Source organism: Cupressus sempervirens, chromosome 6, assembly GCF_028749045.1.
Source record: "Cupressus sempervirens isolate cs-2001-9-10 chromosome 6, ASM2874904v1, whole genome shotgun sequence".
NCBI classification, from domain to species: Eukaryota; Viridiplantae; Streptophyta; class Pinopsida; order Cupressales; family Cupressaceae; genus Cupressus; species Cupressus sempervirens.
Window position 1 is genome coordinate 697,148,146 of NC_143123.1, and position 24,118 is coordinate 697,172,263.

Below are 24,118 nucleotides of genomic sequence, written 5' to 3' on the forward strand. Positions count from 1 at the left end.
GCAGAATAATTCTTGATGGATGGGTATTTAAAGGTGTCTCTTTTGTTACCTAGAATGAATAGAAGTATGGAGTTGATCATTGGATGATCTAGAAGCTTTTGGATAGCCTATCTCTCTCAGATGCATGTACTAGTAGTGGTTGTGGGATTGGTCTACAACTGGGCCTAAAGTTACAATACTATGTTTTCCTCTTAGATGTTTATACATGGACGGCTTGGATTCTTGTTCGTTAGATTTGAGGGGTTTATACATTTTCCTAAAAATTCTATGGTGATGTTCATCTACGATAATCCATTATTCTTTATTCAGTTGTTTGATATTTTTTCAGAATTTGAGTCTTCCAGATGAGAAGTGGGTGTGGATGTGCATGGGTGTTCATAAACACAATGTTTTTGCAGGTTTTGCATGCTGAAATAAAATCTTGTAGTTTTGTGTGGATCTACTAAAGAGATATATTCTAGACTCTTATTCCTTTAGAGTAGTACCAAATGAGATAGTTGTAGTTCTACATGCATGCATTCTTTGTGAATGGTGAGAGGAGGTTTTTTTATTTCTCTACATGGAGATGTTGGTATGTGATCAGTCACTCAGCAATTCTATGGTGATGCATTATTTGATTCTTGGACTATGATGCTTGATGTGGACATAATTGGCAAATCAAATTTGTGTTTGATCTAGTGTTTGAGTCATGTTGTCTACATGATTATTATATTTGATCTCATTTGCATATGTCACTAATGTGATAGTGGGTTTGCATGTTGCAATGGTTGGATCTATAAGTTATGCAGTCAGGTGGGTAGGCCACCCATTTAATTGCACTAGGATAACTTGGATGTGGACTATCTACATCCACCAGATTTGATTCAATGTTGGTGCAAACTTGTTAGCTAGCCTTGTTTGTGGTCACTTGTGCATTTGTGTGGTTTCTTTGAGAGAGAGGATGGATGATATTTGAGTACTTGGATAGTCAATTATGGAGTCCTAAAGCATGGTGAATTTCCTTAGTGTGGAGATCTTGGTTTCACCCAGTGTGATGTGTGGGCCTAGATGATTTTTAGATTTGGAGGATGGTGTGTCATATGCTTGGAGAGCTTGGTATCATGCTTTAGTGGGAGCTTTAGTAGTGGTTGCATTTTTCAATCATATGGTGATGGATGATCTTCTTTAGTGTTGTAGATGTTGGAGGATGCCTTAGATCCTATTGCTGCAGAAGGGTCTTTCACATTTGTTGGTTCACTAGTTGGAGGGGTCCTTGGTAGAGATGTTTATAATTTTATTTGATATGTTATCATGTTGGCTTTTATGTCATGGTTTTATCTTTATTACCAATTTAAAGTTGTGAAATGATATAGTTATTTGATATGATCAAATGAAGCATGTTATCTCTTTAGAGGAGATAGTTTAGATCATGATGTCATGTTTATGTTCCTGATTCCATGGTTGGAACTTTGACATTGATCTTGTTTTAGTTTCTTGCTATTGAGTACTTTGATCATTTTCTTGATACTTCATGATAGTGCTATGTTGTAGTGGAGTTTTGCAAGGAGTGATTCATTACAGGTGCTTGTAGATACTTGGAAACTTAGGTGAGGCTAGAGTTCTCTTGAGATGAGAGACATGTTGTTGAGATGTATACTCTTGATGAGATTTCAATAGAAAGTCTAAGGAGCCTACACCTTTGTTGGATGTGAGCTCAATATAGACCTATGAGGAGATTGTTCTTAGATAAGTCACAGGATGAATTGCATATCTTCAAGGAGCACTATCATTCCCCACTCTTCGTCTACTCAGCAGTTTATCACTTGAAAGGTATTGCCCAATGTTACTTTCAAGTGTTTTATCTTTTCTTTCATATTCATGGATCTTGAGCTATAGTTAGATGGTTCTGTAGGATTCATTGTGAGAGATGGATAACATTATTATCTCTTTGAGGTATACTTTCATTTATGATGACAATAGGAGATGGTAGTGGGCTGATTTCCTAAAATGGGAAATGGGGATGTTTGATCTTCTTTGAGAGGCTTACATCCATGTAGATTTATGATATCATGTTATGTTTGCTCTCTTGAGGTTGAACAATTTTGGATGTTGTTGCGGCTTTTCTCTTGGGGTTGTGAAGGAGATCATACTTGGCACAGTTGACATTTAGAAGTGTTTGTAGAAGGACATGCTACATGCTTGTGATTTGCAATTTCTTTCTTTGGTCTTGGTTATCTTCTTGGATGTTTTGGTTCACATAACATTGTTTTTAAAGCTATGGTGGTCACTCTTTTGTGGTATTTTTTTATCACTTCTACTTCATTATTTTTTGTGATGACAAGGTGCTTCCTTTATAACTTTTCTTTTTTGGATGTGGAGAACATGGGAGAGTTGTGGAGACTGGATGAGAGAGAGATATGTTTCTTGCAATGCTTTTGCTACAAGATTTGCATATCTTTGTGGATGGTGCTTGGTACTACATGATTGCACTTTCTTCGTGTTGTTATCAGTAGACTTAGTATGGTTCTAATTTTTCAAATTCGACATTACCCATGTAGTGGGAGTTCTTGTATGTATTGGTCTTCATCGACTGGTTTGCACATAGAGCTTGAGGTTGCAGTTTATGGGTTGGTTATGTTGCTAGCATGAGTTTTCTGGTGTTGGATACTTTTGAGGTATGGGTGATTAGATGAGTTAGCATTTATTGTGGATACTATTTTCAATCTCATGGGTTTATTATTTGGATTAGACCAATCAGTTTAGTTGTTGTTCTGGTTGATGTTTTATCTTGTTTTCTAGAGGATGACTTCATAGTTTTGTTGGGATAAGAAGTTGATGTTTTTGATGCTTTTGTGTAGCTCATGAGCATAGTGGAGTGGTGGTAGTGTGTGTATCCTTTGTTATCACATGGATCTTATGCTTGTGTTATTTGGACATGTGTCTAGTTGGAGCACGAGAGCATATGTTATGATTTATGTTGTTTCATGGATGGTTGTGATGATATAGTTTCATCAGTTTGAATCTTGTAAGGTCTTCATCAAGTGGGAGATTGTTGGGATAAGGTGACTCAGCCTTACCATGATTTATTGCTTTATTTTTGCTTTCTTGGAAAGTTGCTAAATGAAGTTGGATTCTTCCACAAGAAAAGACTTGGAGTAGAAAAATAAAAAGCTTCTATTTTTTGGTGATTTATTCTCTTATGTTTTATTTTTATGCAAGGGTTGTGCATAAGGAAGTTTCTAAAATAATTTGTAGATGTGTTGAATGTAGACACTTTAGAAACTATTTTCTCTTGTATGAAAATTCTATAAGTACAAAGCATTGTTGTAGAGAATGAAGAGAGAGATGAGAAGTTATTTGCACAGGGTTATGCTGCCAGATTTTCTCTAGAATGGAGCAAGATGTAAATTTCCATGTGAAGGGTGAAAATGTATTGTAACTTGTTGCTGAATAATACATTAGCTCAAGATGGTTTGGAGGGTGGGGATTTTACCTAGAAAGGCTTTCCCCATGTATATCTGTGTTCTCTATTCTATCTCATTCTTCTAGTCTCATGATTGTAGAATAATAATATGTATGTCATAATGCTATTGAAATTTATTTAGATTAGTAAATTGCAATCACCTTCCTTTAAGGTTTTAATTGTGGGAAATCAAATATGTTTATTTCCACTTTTATGACATAGTAGTATGCACTTGTATTTGCTTATTAGAAGTTGTTCAATGAACTATTGTATTAGGAATGTGCATACTGATCTTCGATGAATTTTGGAATGCTCTCATTTTCCTTTAGGTTGGGGTGCTTTCATAATTTTAGCCCTCAAATAATTTGACTACGACAACAATTCACAAAATCAAGTTGAGGGGGGAAAATATAGTGTTTTTCCAAATGCGTGGAAATTTATTTGGTGGGGTTGTGTGTGAAATATTTGAAAGAAGAAAAGTTGATCATGGAAAGAGACTCTGTGAAGACATTTGGCACTATAAACAAGTCCAGTCATATATGAAAAAGTCTTCGAAAGGGCAATGAATTCATATAGGAAGACTTTTTGGTATATCATTTTGGGACAAGATTTTAACTATTTCACCTCCAGTCTAACACATTCCACAACTCTTAAACAATAACATTTCTTTTATCTAATTATAAATTATATTTATTAGGAAAAGAGTTGTTTGATTATGGACTGCGAAATTGAGAAGAAGCGTGCTTCAGTTTTTCGCAATTTGCAAATGCTAGATTTTCCTAGTGACGACACTTTGCATGTGGGTGCATGAGTGACTAGGGTAGTAAATTTTTTTTGATATTTTTGGCAGAAAGTTGGGTTTTCTTAGATCTTGGTTCAGCATTGGTTTGTTGGGCCCTTATGGCGACGAGCAGGGTCTCCAGGAGTCTCATTCTTGCTAGAGCCTCCAGTTGTGATGGATCTTCTTCTAGAGGGAGGCCTCAAGAGAAGGAGCCATTTTATATTAGCGAGTGCTGGAAGTTAAATAAAGTTAATGGTTGTTTTCCGCATAGTCAGGATAAGCCTATGCTAGTTACTCCTCTAGAAGTTGTAATGGAAGATGTGGACTATCTGGCCACACATGCATTGATATGCAAGTTTCTTGGTATCTAGATTTCCTTGTCAGCTCTGGAAGCCTGGATTTTTCGTTCATGGCAAGTGGAAGGTGATATGGATATTATGCTGGATGGTAATAGCTACTTTTTGGTGAATTTTTCTTGCATGTCAGATTGGAACTGGGTCTTTGAGGGAGGTCCATATTTTTATGATAGTGTTGGTCTTTTTGTCAAACCCTAGCATCCAGGATTCAATTCTGCCGAGGATCTTCCTTCAAGGGTTCTTGTTTGGGTCTGCCTGTCGTAGCTTCCTTTGGAGTTTTTGTGGGAGGATATCCTGCGATAGATTGTTGTAGTGCTTGGAAAGCTGACTGCTATAGCACATCAATCACTGGACAAAAAAGTTATTTCTTATGCCCGTATTTGTGTTGAAATTGATTTAAATAATCCTTTGCCAGATTCTTTAGAAATTTTCCTAGGCTCTTCTTCTTGGATCCAATAGCTAGACTATGAATCTATTCCCTTCCATTGCCACATTTGTTATGCATATGGTCATTTACAACGTTAATGCCCTCAAGCCTCCAAAGGCAATGGTACCCCTGGTGAGTTTTCTGGCCCAAGGATGGCCAATGATGTTAAGGGGAATGGTCAAGCTATCAATACTAGAAAAGGAAATGTTCATACTGATAATACAGGTAAAGGGAAAGCTCAAATGAGCACTTCAAGTTAGGGGCAAGTGCATCCAGTACTATCGGTGCTCATAAGGATGGTTTTATCCTGGCTTGAAACCGTGCTAAGGGGCGAGGTTAGAAGCGGTCTCATCTAAATCAACAAGTGGACTTAGGGTTCATAGAAGAAAGTATTCCTATAGAGGCTTTGTGTGCAGCTACTAGCTCAAAGGAGAGCAGTTCTATTCTTAGTGGCAATTAGGATGTTGTAGCTCAGCAGATGCTGAAGACTTCAGTTGGCCCTGAGTCTAGTGCCCTTGTGGTTTCTCCTACTCCATAGGAAAAGGATGTTCTTTTGGTAGATTTGGTTAAAGATGTATTTGCCTCTGCTAAAGGAAAGGGATCTTCTCTTGCTTTGGGCCTGATGCAAAGACCATTTAAGAAAGTTTCATTTGCTACTCCCTTGAGAGTTGGACGAAAGCATGATTAGGAAAAAATTAAACTTAAAGGAGATTTACTAGTAGAGTCTGGGGCTATCAAGACCTTGGATGAGCATTTCTCCCACTCTACTCAATGATTATTCTCTCATGGAATGTGAGGGGGTTGAATAGCATCCCCAGACAAAAAGCTATTCATGAGCTGGTGGTTGATCATTCTCCAAATATCCTTTGTATCCAGGAGACCAAACTTTCAGTGGACTCTGTGTTTAGATGTGCTCCTAAAATTTGGTTTCTTGGCCAATGTTAGTGTGTTGGTGCTTTGGGGAGCTCTGGTGGTATTGCCATTTTTTGAGATCCTAGGAAAGTTACGCCACTTTACTGGGTCTCTTGTCTCTCAGCTCTCTCAATGGTGGCATCCTCTTTAGAAACTGGAGAGATGATTCTTGTTACTAATGTGTATGCTCCTATTGATCTCCCTGGCAAGCTCAAGCTCTAGGAACATATTAGGCATGTTAGAGGCTGTCATCCTTTCTTGCCTTGGATTGTGGTAGGAGATTTCAACTCTGTTCTCAGTCTGGAGGAGAAGAGGGGTGGGTTGGCTTGCTTGGGTCCTTCTTTTGAGCTTCTTCAATAAAATATTGATCTTTTACACCTCTCTAATGTCAAACCTCTCAATGGGCTCTTTACTCGGAACAATCAAAGGGTTAGAAATGATGCTATCTCAGAATACCTAGACAGGGTCCTTGTTTCTTGCTTTTGGAATTGTGCCTCTCTTTCTCTCTCTTCTGAAATTCTTGATTGGAGAGGTTCTAACCACTGACCTATTAAGCTCACAACTAGTTATGTTGTTGTCTCCAAGAAGACTCCTTTTAAGTTCAAACTGATGTGGCTTCAAGACTCTTCTCTTCATGACTTAATGGCTCACTGGTGGCGACAAGGAGGCCCTGCTTATGGCACTGCTATGTTTTCCTTCTCTAAAAAACTTCAATATGTTAAAAGGAAGTTGAAGCATTGGAACAAGAATTGTTTTGGTAATCTCCATATTATGAAGAAGAGGGCTCAGGATCATCTTGATGTTATTACCAAGTAGATTCAGGATCTAGGTTTCTCTAAAGCTCTTGGCATTGCAGAATCCTGAGCTTCTACTGATTTAGCTGAGTGGGATCTTAGAGAAGAAATTTATTAGAAATAGAAGGCTTGAGTTGACTGGCTTCAGGAAGGGGACAAGAACACTACTTTTTTTCATAAATCTGTGCAGGCTCGATGTAATAGAAGTTACATTTCTTCTCTTGTTACTTCTGATGGGATGCGTGTGTCCTCTTCTCAAGCTGTATCCAAGGAAGCTATTTAGTTTTACTCTACTCTCTTCTTAGATGGTTTACCTCTAGCGGTGATTGAGGAGAATACAATCCTCTCCTGTATTCCCTCTGTTGTGACCAGGGAGATGAATGACTCTCTTATGAGGCTAGTTAGTATGTCTAAATTGGAGTGGGTGGTCTTCAACTTGCAGAAAGGAAAAGCTCTAGGGCCTAATGGCTTTCCTGTTGAATTCTTTCAGGAATTTTGGGATATTATCAGTCATGACCTTTTGGATGTGGTTCAGGAGTCCTATTCCAACAAAGAAATGCTCCAAGCCTTGAATGCTACTTTCTTAGTCCTTATTCTGAAGAAGGAAGAGACTAATTAGCTTAATTTCATTAGGCCCATTGCTCTTTGTAATGTGGTCTATAAATCATTACTAAGCTCCTTGTAGAGAGGCTTAAAGTTTGGCTTCCCATGGTTATCTCTGAGGAACAAGGGGGTTTTGTGGTAGGAAAACAAATTTTGGATGGGGTGGTTATTTCTTTTGAAGCTATTCACTCTATGTGTATTTTTAGGGAACGTGCCATGTTCATTAAGCTTGATATGGCTAAGGCTTATGACAGAGTCAACGGGGATTTCTTGCAGAAAGTTCTTATGGTGTTTGGCTTTAATCAGGAATGGGTGAGATGGGTTCTTAGTTGTGTTACTACTCCTTCCTTCTCGGTCCTTATTAATGGTGAACCATCAAAGCTTTTTGGGGCTTCTAAAGGTCTTTGCCAGGGAGATCCCTTCTCTCCTTATTTGTTTATCATTATGGCTGAGGGACTAGGTAGACTTATCAAGTTTCATGTATCCCAAAATCTGATTCAAGGATGGCATTGGGGAATTGGTTTGTCCACTCTTTCCCACATCCATTTCGTTGATGATACGACCCTTGCTGGAAGAGCTCAGATTCGGGAAGCTAAAGCCTTTCGACTAATCTTGGATACTTATTTGGCTATCTCTAGGCAGAAAATTAATGACCACAAGTCCTCTATTGTTTTCTTCAATACCCCTGAGCCTATCTAGCGGAGGATTGCTAATATCTTGAGATTTCAGATTAATTCTCTCCCTCTGACTTACTTGGGGATCCCTATTTTGGTGGGTAGACATCCTAGGCTATTCTGGCAAAGCTTGCTCAACAAACTTTGACAAAAAGTCAATCATTGGACTCATAGGTGGCTTTCTACTGCTGGCAAGGTGACACTTCTTCAATCTGTGATACAAGCCCTTCCCATATATAGAAGCATGGTTCAGGTTGCCTCGGTATATTTTCTTAAGGAATTTGATGCTCTCTCATGCCAATTTCTTTGGAGTGGCAATTTGCAAAATACCAAATGGAGCCTCATCAATTGGGATACCATTTGCAGGCCAAAAAAGGAAGGAGGCCCCAACCTTCGTTCTGTTATCTTGTGCAGTCAAGCTCTTGCTGCCAAGCTCTATTGGCGCTAGTGTTCATGTCAGTCTCAACTTTGGGCCCATATCCTGTCACACAAGTATTTACTTGGTGTTGAACCTTCAGATATTTCTAGGTTTTCTCTTGAGGGAGGAGGCTCTATGGTGTGGAATACCCTCAAGATTGGTGCTCACCTGGTGAAGAGAAGTTTATTTTGGATCTGTAATAGAGGAACTGAGGCTCTATTTTGGAGTGATTCTTGGAATGGGCATCCTCCTCTCTTATCTTCTCATCTGCACTTGCAATCTCTTTGTGATTTTTTCCTTTCTTTTGGATGGAATAAGGTGGCTCATTATAAAGAGGCTTATAACCTGGCCTTGCTGTGGATTATAGATGGAAGAATTATTTTGATTGGCCGCTTGAGGGCTCTCTGGGGGATCAATTGGAACTTTCTCAAATATTGGCTTCTAGGGAGTGCAGCTCTCTACAGGAACCTGATGTTTTGGCTTGGGGAGGTGCATCTTTTGGCAGTATTCTGTTTCTTTAGGATACCTTGAGCTGATGAAGCAAGTTTTTGGTGAGGTGGAGGTTTCTTGGTGGAAGAAAGTTTGGAATAGTTTTTCATGGCCTAAGTGTAACCTTTTCCTCTAGATTCTGGTTTACAATTGTTGTCTTACTTGGGAGAATCTCTACAAGCGAGGCTTCTAGGGGCCTTCCATATGTGTTTTATGCTACAAAAGTAAAGAGACTGTCTCTCACCTTGTTTTCTAGTGCCCCTTTGCAAAATAGATTTGGCACTTCTGGTTGAGTGTGTGGGAATGCACGTGTTGGCATGTCTCCTCTTTGTCTGAATTTTGGGACCGTTCAGGTCATCCCCCTTCCAAGACTTCTTTTCTTCAGGTTTCTTGGACTATTGGCCCTTCCCTTATCTTATGGCATGTTTGGCTTGAGAGGGATCTTTCATGATGTACAGTTTGAGATCAGGCACTTGTGGGGGAAAATTGTTAATTCTCTTCATGAAACTATATTGGCTAAATGTGATATTGGTGGAGGCTTGGATCCTACTGATGTTGGTATTTACACACGCCTTTCCTTTCCTCTTTAGGGTAGTACTCCCTCGGTCCTCCACAACCACTTTGGGAGTATAGCTAGGCATCACTCAGAGCATGTTAATCGTGAGTGACATTGGTCTCCTCCTAAGGTGGGCATTCTTAAAATCAACACTGATGGTTCTTCTCGAGAAAATCCTAGTTTGGCTTGTATTGGGGGAGTTGGGCATGATAGTTTTGGTGATATTCAGTTTCTGTTTTCTATATACAAGGGTTACCATACTAATAACCTCATGGAAGCCCTGGCTATCTTGGTTGCAGTGAAACAGTGTTGTCAACATGGTTGGAAATGAATTATATGTGAGAGTAACTTGCAGGTGGTTGTGAATTTATTGAATAGCAGGAACCTTATGCATGTGGATTGGCATTTGGCTTTGGTTATTCAACAGATCATTTAGTTATGCAATTTTTTAGATTTTGTATCTTTTATGCATATCCCTCATGAGTGGAATGGTGTGGCTGACTATCTGGCTAAATGGGCCTCTGAGCATGGGCCAAATTGGAACATTATTGATCATAGGATGCTTACCCTTGATTTATCTCAGATGCTAGTTCAACTTGTGGACAGGATAAAGCTTTGTAATTCTCTTTGATTCTTGTGTTGTTTTGCTCTCTTTGGTATTCAATAAAATTTTTACCCCTCTTTTAGTGAGTATAAATTATATTTATTATGTGAAAAATCTAACTATTGCAGTCATTGATTATTAATCTCCTATCATAAACGATTATTAAACTGTTGAAAACAAATTCTCAGCTAATATCGAAAAATAACACAACTACAACTTCACTTATAAAATACAGAAAGAAATGCGCAACACAATGAACACAATATTTTCGGACAAATTGTCCCTGGAAAAACCCCTAAGGGAAAACCAGTTCTATAGATGAGAAATTATATTAAACTTCAGCAAATCAAGAGATACAAAATTCCTTGCCTCTTACTGGTAGAACTTCGACAACCTCCTAATTTATCCCACTGATATTCTCCACTGCTATTCCCATGCTAACACTGTGCCCTTGCTAACATTGCAAGACTGTTTGCTAACACTGCAAACGTTTCTGCAAACTTCTTGTTCTCCAAATGCCCCCTAGACCCCCTTTTATACTACTCTCGTTGGTAAACCAACGGGCGAGATTGATTTACAATCGACGATGGAGATATAAAACAACTTACCAACCTTAACAAAATTGGTTTCTAGTTGCTTCTAAAAGAAGTCAATTATTTAATAAATAATTGTCCTTGCTCTAACCAATTTGTTAGCAAAAACAATTATATACTAAATAATAGCATATGGACAAATAGCTATCCAAGCTAACAAAACTAACACTCCCTCTTAGTGAGGAAGCTATTCTGCAGGACACCTAACTTATCTCTGAAGAAGATAAATTTTGCCTTCCCCAATGCCTTAGTCAGAATGTCTGCTACCTGCTCCTCTGTAGGTATGTATTGTAGCTAAACAACTCCCCTTTGTACACAATCTCTGATGAAGTGATATCTGATATCTATATGTTTAGACCTATCATGAAACACTGGATTCTCAGACAACTTGAAGCAACTCTGATTGTCACAATGTATTACAGTAGTCTCAACCTTCTGACGAAACAAAGCTACTAACAACTTCCAAAGCCATATAGCTTCACATGTCGCCATGCTAGCTGCTATGTATTCTGTTTCTACTGAACTTAGAGCCACAGACTTCTGCTTCCTGCTGAACCAAGATATAACTCCTGATCCCAAGCTGAAACAACACCCTGAAATGCTCCTTTTGTCTGTTGTACTTCCTGCCCAATCTGCGTCAGTATAGCCTATCAATCTGATACCTTCACCTCGAACATATTTGATCCCATACTCAACTGTACCACGCAAGTAACATAGCACATGCTTAGCCGCTATCGAATGCATTCTCTTTGGTTCAACCATGAACTGACTAAGAGAGTTTACTGCAAATGCTATATCTAGTCTAGTGTTGACCAAATACATAAGCGAACCAATCAACTGTCTATATAAAGTGGGATCTACATCTTTCTCCTTAGTTGTATCTACCTTCCTCCAATTCATGATCATGGGTGTAGACATGGCTTTGCAATCCTCCATCCCAAATTTCTTCAATATTTCAATGCAATATTTCCCTTGACCAAGGAAAATCTCCCCATCTATCTACCACACTTCCATGCCTAGAAAGTGGTGCATAAGTCCTAAATCCTTCATCTCGAACTCTTCTGCAAGGTTCCTCTTGCAATCCACTATGAGCCCTAGTGAACCTGTAAGAAATAGGTCATCCACATAAAGAACAAGAATGAGAATCTCACCCCCAACCATCAAGTAGTAGAGGTTAGCATCTGCTTCACTCTTCACAAAGCCCATTTTTTGCAAGTATGTATCAATGCGCTCATACCACGCTCTAGGAGCCTGCTTGAGTCCATACAATGCTTTCTTCAATCTGCACATGTGGGTCTCTTTGTTGTGTGCTACAAAGCCTTTTGGTTGTTCTATGTATACCTCCTCCTTCAACTCACCATTAAGGAATGTTGTCTTGACATCCATTTGATGGATTTGCCATCCCATCTGTGCTGCAAGTGAGATTACAGCTCGTATAGAAGTATACCTGGCAACAGGAGCAAATGTCTCCTCATAGTCTATTCCCTCCTTCTAAGAGAACCCTTTTGCCACGAACCTTGCCTTGTATTTCTCGATGCTACCATCTGCACCGTGTTTTATCTTATAGATCCAGCGTGATCCAACTACAACCCTATCTGTTGGTCTAGGTACTACCTCCCACACATCATTCTACATTATTGAAGAATATTCCTCAACCATAGCATCTCACCATACCTGATGTTCTGCAGCTTCCTGATAGCTAGAAGGCTCACTATCTACCAACTAACTAATAGTCATTGAACTTGGCTGGTTGTCTTCGTTGTCTAGTACTCTTCCTAGGAGCTCCCACAAACTCCTGAGTATCCCTTTGTGTATCTGGAACCACATGGTTCCTACTACCAACTGTAGAGGATGAAATGTCAACCTCTAAATCTTCTAGATGCATTTCCTATTGCTCCATACTTTGTGAATCTTCACTAACTGAGTCTACTCTCGTACTGGTAACTGTACTTGAGCTTTGTTGCTCTTGACTTGGTCTTGGAGCTTCTGTTGGCTACTCACTCTGATCATCTGCTGGCAAATCTCTAGATCTCCTGAATGCCTTGTCCTCCATGAACTTGACATCCCGTTTGACAATAATTCTTTTAGTCCCCGAAATGAAAATCTTGTATGCCTTTGAGGTCTCACTGTACCCAACAAAGTACCCCCTCTCTGCAATCTGATCTAACTTTGTACATGTATCTCCAGGAATATGACAATATGCCAAACTCCCGAATATCCTGAAGTGACTAACATCTAGCTTCTTCCCTGTGAAAGCCTCCTCTGGTGTCATCTTCCCTAGCACCTTGTGTGGAATTCTATTCTGAATGTAGATTGTTGTATTACATGCCTCTGCCCATAAGTAATGGGGCATGTCCTGGTCATGTAGCATAGCTCTTGTTGCCTCCAATATAGAACGGTTCTTCCTCTCAGCAACTCCATTCTGTTGTAGATTGTAAGGAATGGTCCATTCTCTCTTGATTCCTTCTCTAGTATAAAACTCCTGGAAGACATTTCCTTTGTACTCGCCTCCATTGTCTGACCGAAGAACCTTTATCGTCTTTCCTATCGAGTTCTCCACAAGAGCCTTGAACTCTTGGAATCGACTGAAAACCTCATCCTTAGTCTTCAAGAAGTATATCCAGGTCTTTCTAGAGAAATCATCAATAAAAGTAACATAGTACTCATATCCTCTGAGAGATTTCATCGACATCGGTCCACAAACATCTAAATGTACTAGATCAAGAACACCTTTAGATCTGGTGTCACTCCTTGGAAAAGATGCTTTCACAAACTTCTCCAACACACATCCCTTACATACATCATCATGCTCTGTGCTCACCTCTAGAACACCTGTCACCATCTCATGAAGCAATCTAAGTGCTCCATGATGAATATGGCCCATCCTCCTATGCCATAGCTCTCCAAGATCTCTAAGATTACTGTTGGTCATAAGTGCCTTAGGAGTATCAAACTGCAATCTATAAAGACGACCACTCCTAACTCTAATAGTTATGGGTGATTTCCAATCCTTGTGCTTAATCAACACATTTGTCCCTCTAAAGAGTACATTATACCCCCTATCCTGAAGAATAGATACAGAAATCAAATTCATACCTAAGCCTAACACATATAACACATCATGAAGTGGGATTATCTTTCCATTCTCCCTCTGAAACTGAACAATCCCTTTCCCAACAGGGTTGAGTTTGGACAAGTTTTCCATAGAAATCTGGATGTTGGTGTCCTCCTCCTTGTAACTGGAGAAGTACTCTCTAACTCCTGTCATATCAAATGATGCCCCACTATCTATATACCAAACACACTGTGAGGTTGAGCTAACCATACAAGCTATGAGTGCAAACTCATCTTCCATTCTACTGGAGAGTTCTTCTGCACTTGCTGAAGCTGCCACCTGCTTCTTACCTTCTTCCTCTCTGGGCAATCACTGACATAGTGGCCAAACTCGTGACATCCAAAGCACTTGACCTTAGAAAGTTCCTTCTTCTTCTTCTCACTTTGTGAGTTCGATCCTTTGCTAGATCCCTTCTTTGCTTTCCCTTTACCCGCTAGGGCAACGTTCTCTTGTTCCACCTCATTTTTCTAACTCTTGTTGGCCCCATTGACAAGACTTAGTCTAAACTCCTCCTGAGTGAAATCAGTCCATAGTCGATCCCAACTCGGTAAAGTATCACGCCCACTGACAACTTGAACAAAGACACTCCATTGTTTAGTAAATCCATTTAGGGCTATTCTCACTAGCTCGTCATCTCTAGGGCTATCTCCAACAGTTGCTAACTCATCCTTGACAAGTCTGAGCTTGGTGAGGTAACTTGTGACGTCTTCTCCCTGATTCATTCGAGTATTCTTTAGCTTCTCTCTGAGAATCAACTTCCTGTTGGTGGTAGCATTCTGGTACAGATTCATAATGGCATCCCACATCTTCTTCGCTGTATCTAGCTCCGAGATATGTGGAACAATATGATCCTTGACACCATCAAGGATAATCCTCCTCGCTTTGGCATCGTCCTTCCTATATGCTGCAAGCTGGGTTGCATCCGTTGGTACAGGTACAACACTGGTAGCATAATCCTTAATACCATTCTCTTCCAACAATAAAGAAATTCTAGCCTTCCAGACACCAAAATTTGAGGCACCATCCAATCTATCATGATCTCTCAAACCAGCTGAAGCCATCTCAAGGGTTTAAAGCAATAATAAATCTAAAAAGATCAAAATTTCTTTCCCAGGGCAAAACTCTTCTACCCTTGACAACGCTCTGATACCATGTGAAAAATCTAACTATTGCAGTCACTGATTATTAATCTCCTATCATAAACGATTATTAAACTGCTGAAAACAAATTCTCAGCTAATATCGAAAAATAACACAACTGCAACTTCACTTATAAAATACGAAAAGAAATGCACAACACAATGAACACAATATTTTCAGACAAATTGTCCCTGGAAAAACCCCTAAGGAAAAACCAGTTATACAAATGAGAAATTATATTAAACTTCAGCAAATCAAGAGATACAAAATTCCTTGCCTCTTACTGACAGAACTTTGACAACCTCTTAATTTATCCCACTGCTATTCCTGCGCTAACACTGTGCCCTTGCTAACACTGCAAGACTGTTTGCTAACACTGCAAACGTTTCTCCAAACTTCTTGTTCTCCAAATGCCCCCTAGACCCCCTTTTATACTACTCTCGTTGGTAAACCAACAACCGAGATTGATTTACAATTGATGGTGGAGATATAAAACGACTTCTCAACCCTAACAAAATTGGTTTCTAGTTGCTTCTAAAAGAAGTCAATTATTTAATAAATAATTATCCTTGCTCTAACCAATTTGTTAGCAAAAACAATTAGATACTAAATAATAGCATATGGACAAACAGCTGTCCAAGCTAACAAAACTAACATATTAGGCCGTATGCGTTTCGTTATTTGAGAAGTATCAAGAGTTGAAATGTATCTTAGGAGGCAAAGACGACCTTGTAAACCATCACAGCGTCCAACAGGTTTCAACTTGCCGTACGTCGTCAATTTAACATAGACAGCTTTCCCACGTCCCAACACAATCATCCTAAGATGAGAAGAACGACTTGAACAAACGAAATCAATTGTACACATTTATCTAGAAAGGTGGACGACAACTAAAATGATCAGAGCCGTTCAAATTTTCATTTGCTATATATTTTTGGTTTGTGGATATGTCAGGTGTAGTTCCGGTCAACCTCATACGGTAGCGACTTTAGCGTTTAAAAATTCATGACTCAGTGAAACTCAACTGCCCCAAATTTGAATTGTACTGCCAAAATGTGAGCCAACAGAAATCTCAGGTAAGGTGTGCTCTGCTGAATGAATCATGAATAGTAGCGTTACCAAAGGCCTTACATTATTTAAGGCGCCGCGCCCGCCCCTACTGAGTCAATTTGAGGTGTAGTACTCCTACTCGTTCAAGATCAAAGCAAAGTGCGCGGGAATATGCTGTATTCCCCGACGACTTTGTAAGGACTTGCCAAAATCTCAGCAGGTGATTGTAAACTTCCCATCATGTTCATGACTGCAAGGTGCCCCCATTCACAGTACATACAAGCAGGAACTTTTAATTGGATACTCCTGATCAGACTACATGTTCTTGATGGACTGGGATTGGATTTGCCTGAAAACTGTGACGGTATTGCATATTTTTAGGCATTAGGGACTGCACGTGGTCTTCAAATGGTGTAAGTCCTTCATTCAATATCTTTTATGTGCTGTCTTTGCAGCTTTGAGTCGTCTTTAACTGAGTTTTGTTGCTTGTTTCGCAATTAAACTGATCCATTTAAAGGAAAAAATTGCCCTAGAATATTTGGATGAGTGCAATTTTATGTCAGGTGCACCCTTGAGTTAGGCGAGTCAACAATATGAGCGCTTATATTATGAAGCCCTGTTAGCTAAATGATCCTTCCAATCTCTCAATTGCCAACGAGATATAAAATTGTATCATGCAATTACGACAAGTGCCTGTAGGTTATCAGAAATCAAAATAATGATAAATAAGTTAGAATATTGCAAAGAAAAGGGAAAATTTATGATTAGATTAAGTTTAATATTGATATTATTATTTAAACAAAATCTTTGAAGTTCAATTTATAATTTATATTACTAAACACGTTATTTTAGTTTAGTCTGAATGTTTGGATGATTAAGATCTTTAATATTTTAATAATTATAAATATAATGAAAATAAATACATCATAATGTTAGAACCTGTTCTATAAATAAGAGTGAGTAGATTCGTACGACACAATAAAATCTAGAAGCAACATTTCAGGAAGTATGCTGAAAATATATTGACTCGGCCTATAGAGTAGCTCAGTCGCAGTGATGATTGTCTGACTCTGCCTTGTAAATGACTAAGTGGTTGACACTATTAGACAACAATGGTTAGAGATACCAACAACAATATCCTGGATTTCTGTGACCATTTTTTACATCAAAATTTAGGTTTCAAAAAAAGATTTTAAATACCTTTTTGTAGAGCACAGAGTCAAAATTATGCTCATATAAACTTTATCAACAATATATTACGAGTAGGTATTTCAATTATCAAGAAGATGCCCATGACATGTTTAAGCTTTAGGGTTTTGTCATGTGTTTTACTCGGCTTTATCATGTGATATAATGGTGGATTTTGGCTATCTGTACTTTATCACATGAGAAATTTCGAAATTTGTTCTTGTAATTTGGTCAAATTGATTTTCGGTTTCTAACCACTAACTTTGTCTTTTTTGATCTTTGATTGGCCAATTTAATAGCCTAGCTAGTTAATTCAAGTCATTTTATTCAAGAACTTTCTTGATAAATAGTCCTATCTCAAATATTTCAAGATGCAAGTGCCAAAGATGAATTTTTGATTGCAAGCTTTTGATGTATTTAAATAGCATCCAAAAGAGTGGGACTAACCCCGTGGTACAGAGGGTTGGAGACCAGTCAAAAGTTACCCCCTACTATCTAAACAATCTCTTTCTAGACATATAAAATATCAAAAAAATTAAATGTTTAACCCTATAGTATTAACCTTCAAAAAACTAGTATTCACTTTATTACCCTTAACATCAATATTATGCCAAAAATGATATAGTTGTCAATATTACATAGGCTTCTTCTAAGATGATTAATATCCATAACAACTAAAAATGTCACTAAGGGCACAGAGTTCATAGTTAACCATAACATTAAACAAAATAAATTAAAACCAAGGATGGGGGCTAGCTCCCCTCCTTCTCCTCTAGGTCCTCCTCCTTCTTTTCATTAGGATCCTCCATGGACAATTTCTCCACCTCCTCCCTGACAGGTTTCTCCAGAAGAGTCTTGAGACAATCATCCGCTAGGAAACTGTAGAGAGAGCAAGTCATCTCTCTCTTTTCTGTTGTCCTTCTCATCCTTGTTCACCTACCAAAAATAAAGAGTGGTGGTCATCGAGTGCATGACTTTAGTAGAGAACTCCAGTTGCTGTTGTAAGATACCATTTCTATGTCAACCAAATAAAAACATTTTCCTTTATTAATTGAATTCTTAGGAATATAGCTATAAGTAAGGTGGATTCATAGTGGCATGTCAAGAATTTAGGAGATTATATTATTTTCCATTTTTGGAAAATTAGAAACCTAGAAGTGTTTGAATTTACATTTGCAAAACACCTATGGGGAATGAATAACTTGTTTGATTTTCTTGGGAGAAAACAAAATGGATAGAATATTATGTTTATTTTCCTAGTAAAAAATAAATAATCTAAGCTCATAAGTTGCATTTTATTTTCATTTATTGTATTAGCTTTAGAGATTCTTCATTTGTGGAAAACATGTCATGATAATGACTTGAGTGTGAACAAGCAAAGTAGCTATCTGACCTAGTATAATCAAAATCCTTCTTGAAATTAAAGTATTAGAGGATCAATCTATCTTATGTTTGGTTTCGTAGGGATATAGGCTTTAGTCATGTTCACATGATTATTTTTCTTAATATTAGAATCATAAGATGCATTTGAACAGAGCACTATAATAGACACTAGTATAGCAAGCCACCTAGGTCACCCCCAAAAGTGTGATTAGCCTTGTCCAACGAGTATAGTAACCTTGCCAAGATAATCGCCATATTGTGCCTCCTTGAGCATTTGGAGTTGGCTAATATGACATTTCTTAACCCATGGTGTAATCTTCAATGATCATATTCATATTAGCTCTTGGATGTGTACCTAAGTTTGCAAGTGTGAATTTTGCTGCCATGTCAAATCTTGTAGTGATAGAGTGTTCTTGGTTCATTCTACACCTGTGTGTTTGATTATAACTAAAAACATTGAAAAAATCTAACTAAACACAGTTTGGACTCACCAGACTTTCTAAGCAAACAACAAAATTTCACGAGTTTCCTTGATAAAAAGTGGCAAATTCTTCAATCTATCAGTTTTTCCATATGACCTAGGATCTTCCCACCACATTATCATACCAAGAACACCCATGTATCATACAAAAGAAGCTTTATATAACACTAAACACCAAAAACGTCATAAAATCCTAGTTCTTGAGTCAAGTGCCAATTTTCACCATTTCATCATTTTGGCTTCTACACTTTGTCATACCAACTGAGAATATTCACCATATTATCATATCAAAGGTACCCAATTATCATACGAAAGTTCCTTATAATCATACCATATATATCCAGTTATCATATTAGAGGTACCTAATTATCACACAAAAGAAGACATGTCAAGAGGTAATATTTTTCCTAATAATTAGGATACCTCTTCATCTTACTCTTACTTCTTCCTACGCAGTTTAAAACAAATAGAAACTACCATTGAAATGAATTAGATTATATGTGTCCTTGTTCCTTGAATTGTATCCTTTATATAGCCTGATATCCTTTTTTTGCATATATAATTCTTTTTCCTTCACCGATAAGTATGTTCCTTTGATTATAACCTCATCCTTACTTCAAAGAGTGTGATTTTTGTAAATCATTTAGTGTTGGTGTTTAGAATGTGCAATCCCTCATCTATTTCCCCCTCTCCTAGCACATGGGATGTAGAGATTATTAATCTCCTTAGGTAGGGAGATTGTAATTTTGATTTTTATACTTAAGAAATTTCAATATAACAATTTTAAATTTTTTTGTTTATATATATATATATATATATATATATGACATTTGTATAAATTTAATTTGATATATCATATTTGGTAGAGAGTTATTTATGTTTAGTTTTTCTAGAAAGTGTGTTTATTATTTTTAGTTGTATCGAGAAATTGTGTCTATATTAATATAACATTAAGTGTTTTTTGGGCAAAACTTTCTTTTGACACCTTACTGGTGGATTACAAGCCCACTATGAAATATTGGTGCAAATACAACACATATAGTTTAATACACAAATGATACTCGCTAACCAATATGAAGTATAGAAAATTCTATAATGTTCACAACTTGCTTTGAATTTTCCCCTTTGAAATAATTATAGTATAATTGGTCCATTACTAATCATTACACAATTAAAGAACATTAACCTATAAAATGAGGATTTGATAACATACAAATAGTTTCCAAATAGAAACATAGTTTAGAATTGTCATAGTTATCCATCACAATTTTCTTCATTTGAGATTATTAAATATTATATCTGAACTATTATTATAATGAACAAAATTTGGTGACTAGTCATTGCTCACAACTAGGCACACAACTGTTAGTACATTAAATTTAAATTAAAACCATGCATATATTATAATTAAGATAGGACCAATTTGACATGTTAAACTCTTCAACATATATAAATCCTCACATAAAAATAAAATTAAAAGAACTTTTTTTTTTCTACAATACTAAATTTAAAATTTTCATATATTAAAATCTTCAAATCATCTAAATATTTTTTTTATTTAAATCATTTAATAACTATACAATGACGTTTTCTTAAAATATAATCTAAATTAACTTTATTCATATATTAAATGGCTCACTAGCAAAATGAACATGTTAATTACAACTAAAATATACATGTCGATGTTTAAGTAACATCTAAACTATCTTAACATCTAAAATATCTTGTCTAGTATGTTATTTTATTGGAGGTCTCTCTTACGTTGTTCTATTTTGATATCATTCGCTGCTCCCAGTGTTGCTTTGGTCTACTTGCTCGTCTATAGGCACGGAACATTGGATCTGTGGAATTTGTGGCTGCGTCTTTCCTTCCAACGTTAGCACCACTTGCCCCATGCTTGGCCTCACTCGCTCATCCTTTTCAATGCATAACAATGCTACAATACTTGCTCTTCTCACCTCTTCAATGTCTCTCTCCTCTGCAATACCCTCTTCAACAACATTGATTGTGTTGCCACTGTATATTTGAGTAACAGCCCATGTAGGAAAGTAGTATTTACTAGACTCTTGAACACTTAAATCTAAATTTCTTCGGCCAGAAATGATTTCTAAGAGTGTCATACCAAAACTGTACACATCAACCTTGGGAGTAATGGGAATACCAGAGATCCACTCGGGAGCCAAGTAGCCTCTCGTTCCTCTCGTGGTGGTCAAGACGCGGCTGAAATCTCTACCCACAAGCTTTGCTAACCCAAAATCAGCCAACTTTGGTGAAAAGTCATTGTCCAGAAGTATGTTCTCAGGTTTGACATCACAGTGAATGATGCAGTCTCTGCATTCTTCATGGAGATAAAGTAACCCTCTTGCAGTGCCTAACGCGATCTCAAATCTAGTCTTCCAATTGAGTACCTTTTGTTTACCTTCGGATTTATTAAAGAAGAGTAAGGAATTAAGAGAGCCGTTAGGCATGAAATCATAGACCAGAAACCTTCTGGATGATTCTGCACAAAACCCTCGAAGCCTGACCAAATTGGCATGCTGTATGTTTCCCAGAGAACTGATTTCTGCTCGGAACTGCTTCTCATCTTGTCTCTGTACACCGTTCATCTTCTTTACCGCCACAGGTGTACCGTCTACTAGACATCCTTTGTACACCATGCCAAATCCTCCGCTCCCGAGCTTCGACCTGAAATTCCTAGTCGCAATCTTCAACTCCATGTAGCTGAACATTCTTAGAAAAGAATTTGTGGAATCTGCTACACTCTCCATCGATCGTGGCCACTGCCTCTGCCGATGCCGCCTCCACACTAAGAGTGAAATGATTCCCAATGCAACGACGAGAGCACCAACAACAATTGGGGTCATGTATTTGAAGGAGGACGATTTCTCAGTCTTGGAAAGTGGAGAAGCAGCTACTCGAATAAAAACATTTGAATTGTTTTTTGTTGGAAGAGAGCTACGCATGTTCAATATATCACCCGACCAGATTTGGCAGGGCCCTGAAGGCGGATTGAAAGCAAATGCAGTGCAGGAGCAGTTGAGGAGGCAGGCTTTCTGGCAATCTTTCTTCGTGGTTGCATCCGGGTATGACGAAGCGGATTTATCATCAGCCAAATTTTTGATCAGCTCTACGAATCCGTCCGTGCTTCCATTTTTGGCATCGCAGTTTAAGGGGCTCTGCCGAACACAGCCACTGGACCACGCCTCTCGCGAATCCCAGGCTCGAGTGTCTGCTGGGGCGAAGCCTTCCACGCAGCTGCAGAACTGAACATTGTTGGAGTTGCAGATTCCGTAGGCTCCGCACAAACCATATACGGAACAGGAGTCTGCTGGTCGAGACCAGAACATGCTCCATTTGCCGTCATCAAGCAGACCATACGATTGCATTTCTCCAGACTTTGTTAGGACGAAACGTGAGAGCACATTTTTGGTACCATTCAATGTAACTGTGACATACCAGCCAGAGTTGGTGCTTTCAATGTCGACATTGTAGAAGAAGACTTGGTTTACCATCCTTGGAATTCCAGTGAAAGACTTGCCGTCCCAATTCCCGCTTGCCGAATACTGTACAGACTTGTTCCATATGAGCACCGTTTGTTCGGCTCCAGATGGGTCCATTTGATATGAGAAAATCCCAAGAGCAGGATCGACTGAGCTTTTCCAAGAGACGAGCTTTTGCTGCCCACCGAACCTCACCCCTGGCAACAAGGTGTCCACGGGATAGTCGAAACTCTGCCAAACAGTTTCAGATTTGTTGGCATCACCGAACATCACAAAATTACCAGAATCTAGTAAAACAGCCTGAGAAGGCTTCTTGGTCACCTTGGCAGACCAAAGAGACGCACCCGTTGCGTCAAACAGTCCAAGATCACCTCCTCCTGAAAGCTTCAAAACGCCAGGACTTTCTCTCGCCGGAGTCTCCCTGTTGGCCACCCAAACAATCGTCTTCTCTGTTATATTTGCATACCAGATACCAATATACCAGTTACTCGTACCATCTGGGCTGAAAAATCCCAATTCAAACGTACCGTTTCTCGAAATTATTGTCTGATTTCTAGTCATCGATTCGCCCAAGGAAAGAGTATGTCCAGCTTTGACTGCAGAACCACAAGTTTTCAGTTCGATACACACTATAAATACACAGATGCAGAACCCTTTTCTGCTTTCCTCCATCACTCCCAATACAAGTCACTGTCTACCACTGAAGTAGAATGGAAATTATGCTCAACCGGAGATCCTCAGAAAGAGAAACCTCACTCCCAACTCAAAGTTTCCAATTCACCAGACGCCAGAGGTGAAAATTGATTTTGAAGAGGTTGGACTTCTTGCATAATGTTTGGCCTCATTTTTTTGGGGGTTATGACTGCCATTCACAAAATCAAGTTGAGGGTGAAAAGCGTACCGTTCTTCCAAACAGATGGAAATTTATTTGATAGTGTTGCGTGTGAAAGACTTGAGAGAAGCGACTCTACTCATATGTCAAACGTTGACCATGATAGAGAGAGAAGAGAGAGAATGACCCAGGGTAGTTAATATGCGAAGAAATTCCGAATCGGAGACATATCAAAAGTTGGTCATATCTCCAAAAGTCTCTGGAAGGGCCAAAGTCGGTCCGATGAGCAGTAGTTTTCGAAAGGACAATGAATTCACATCAAGTCTGGCACGTTCCACGACTCTTGAGCAGTCGTATTGCTTTATTGAATATGACTTATACCTACCAATGAATTCACATCAAGTCTGGCACGTTCCACGACTCTTGAGCAGTCGTATTGCTTTATTGAATATGACTTATACCTACCAATGAATTCACATCAAGTCTGGCACGTTCCACGACTCTTGAGCAGTCGTATTGCTTTATTTTAAAAGAGTGGTGGACCAGGAATCTTAAACATCACATACTAAGCTTTGACTTAGTGTGTTCTTAATTGTAGGTCTTACTTGAGGTTTCTCTTTTTCTTAAATTCTTTTCATTTTGATATATTTTTTTAATTACAATTGAGGATGGTTTAATTATTTTTGTTTAGAGTATAGTTTGTTTACAGTACAAAGCACATATGTGTTAGCCGATAGGCTATTATAGTTGAAATATTCACCGATTTGGTGGTGTCTCATAC

The 24,118-nt window shown here is 38.4% G+C and overlaps 1 pseudogene across 2 annotated transcripts; it reads right to left on the reverse strand.

Moving 5' to 3' along the window:
• Nucleotides 1-20,592: 20,592 nt before the first annotated feature.
• LOC149554117 (G-type lectin S-receptor-like serine/threonine-protein kinase At2g19130 pseudogene) lies at nucleotides 20,593-23,404 on the reverse strand (annotated as a pseudogene). 2 transcript variants are annotated; one of them, XR_016353227.1, is made up of 2 exons: nucleotides 23,033-23,404; nucleotides 20,593-22,926 (listed from the first exon to the last, which is right to left on the reverse strand). The product of XR_016353227.1 is annotated as a G-type lectin S-receptor-like serine/threonine-protein kinase At2g19130 pseudogene, transcript variant X2 (transcript). The 2 variants fall into 2 exon arrangements; XR_016353226.1 differs by having other exon boundaries at nucleotides 20,593-23,396.
• Nucleotides 23,405-24,118: the final 714 nt, after the last annotated feature.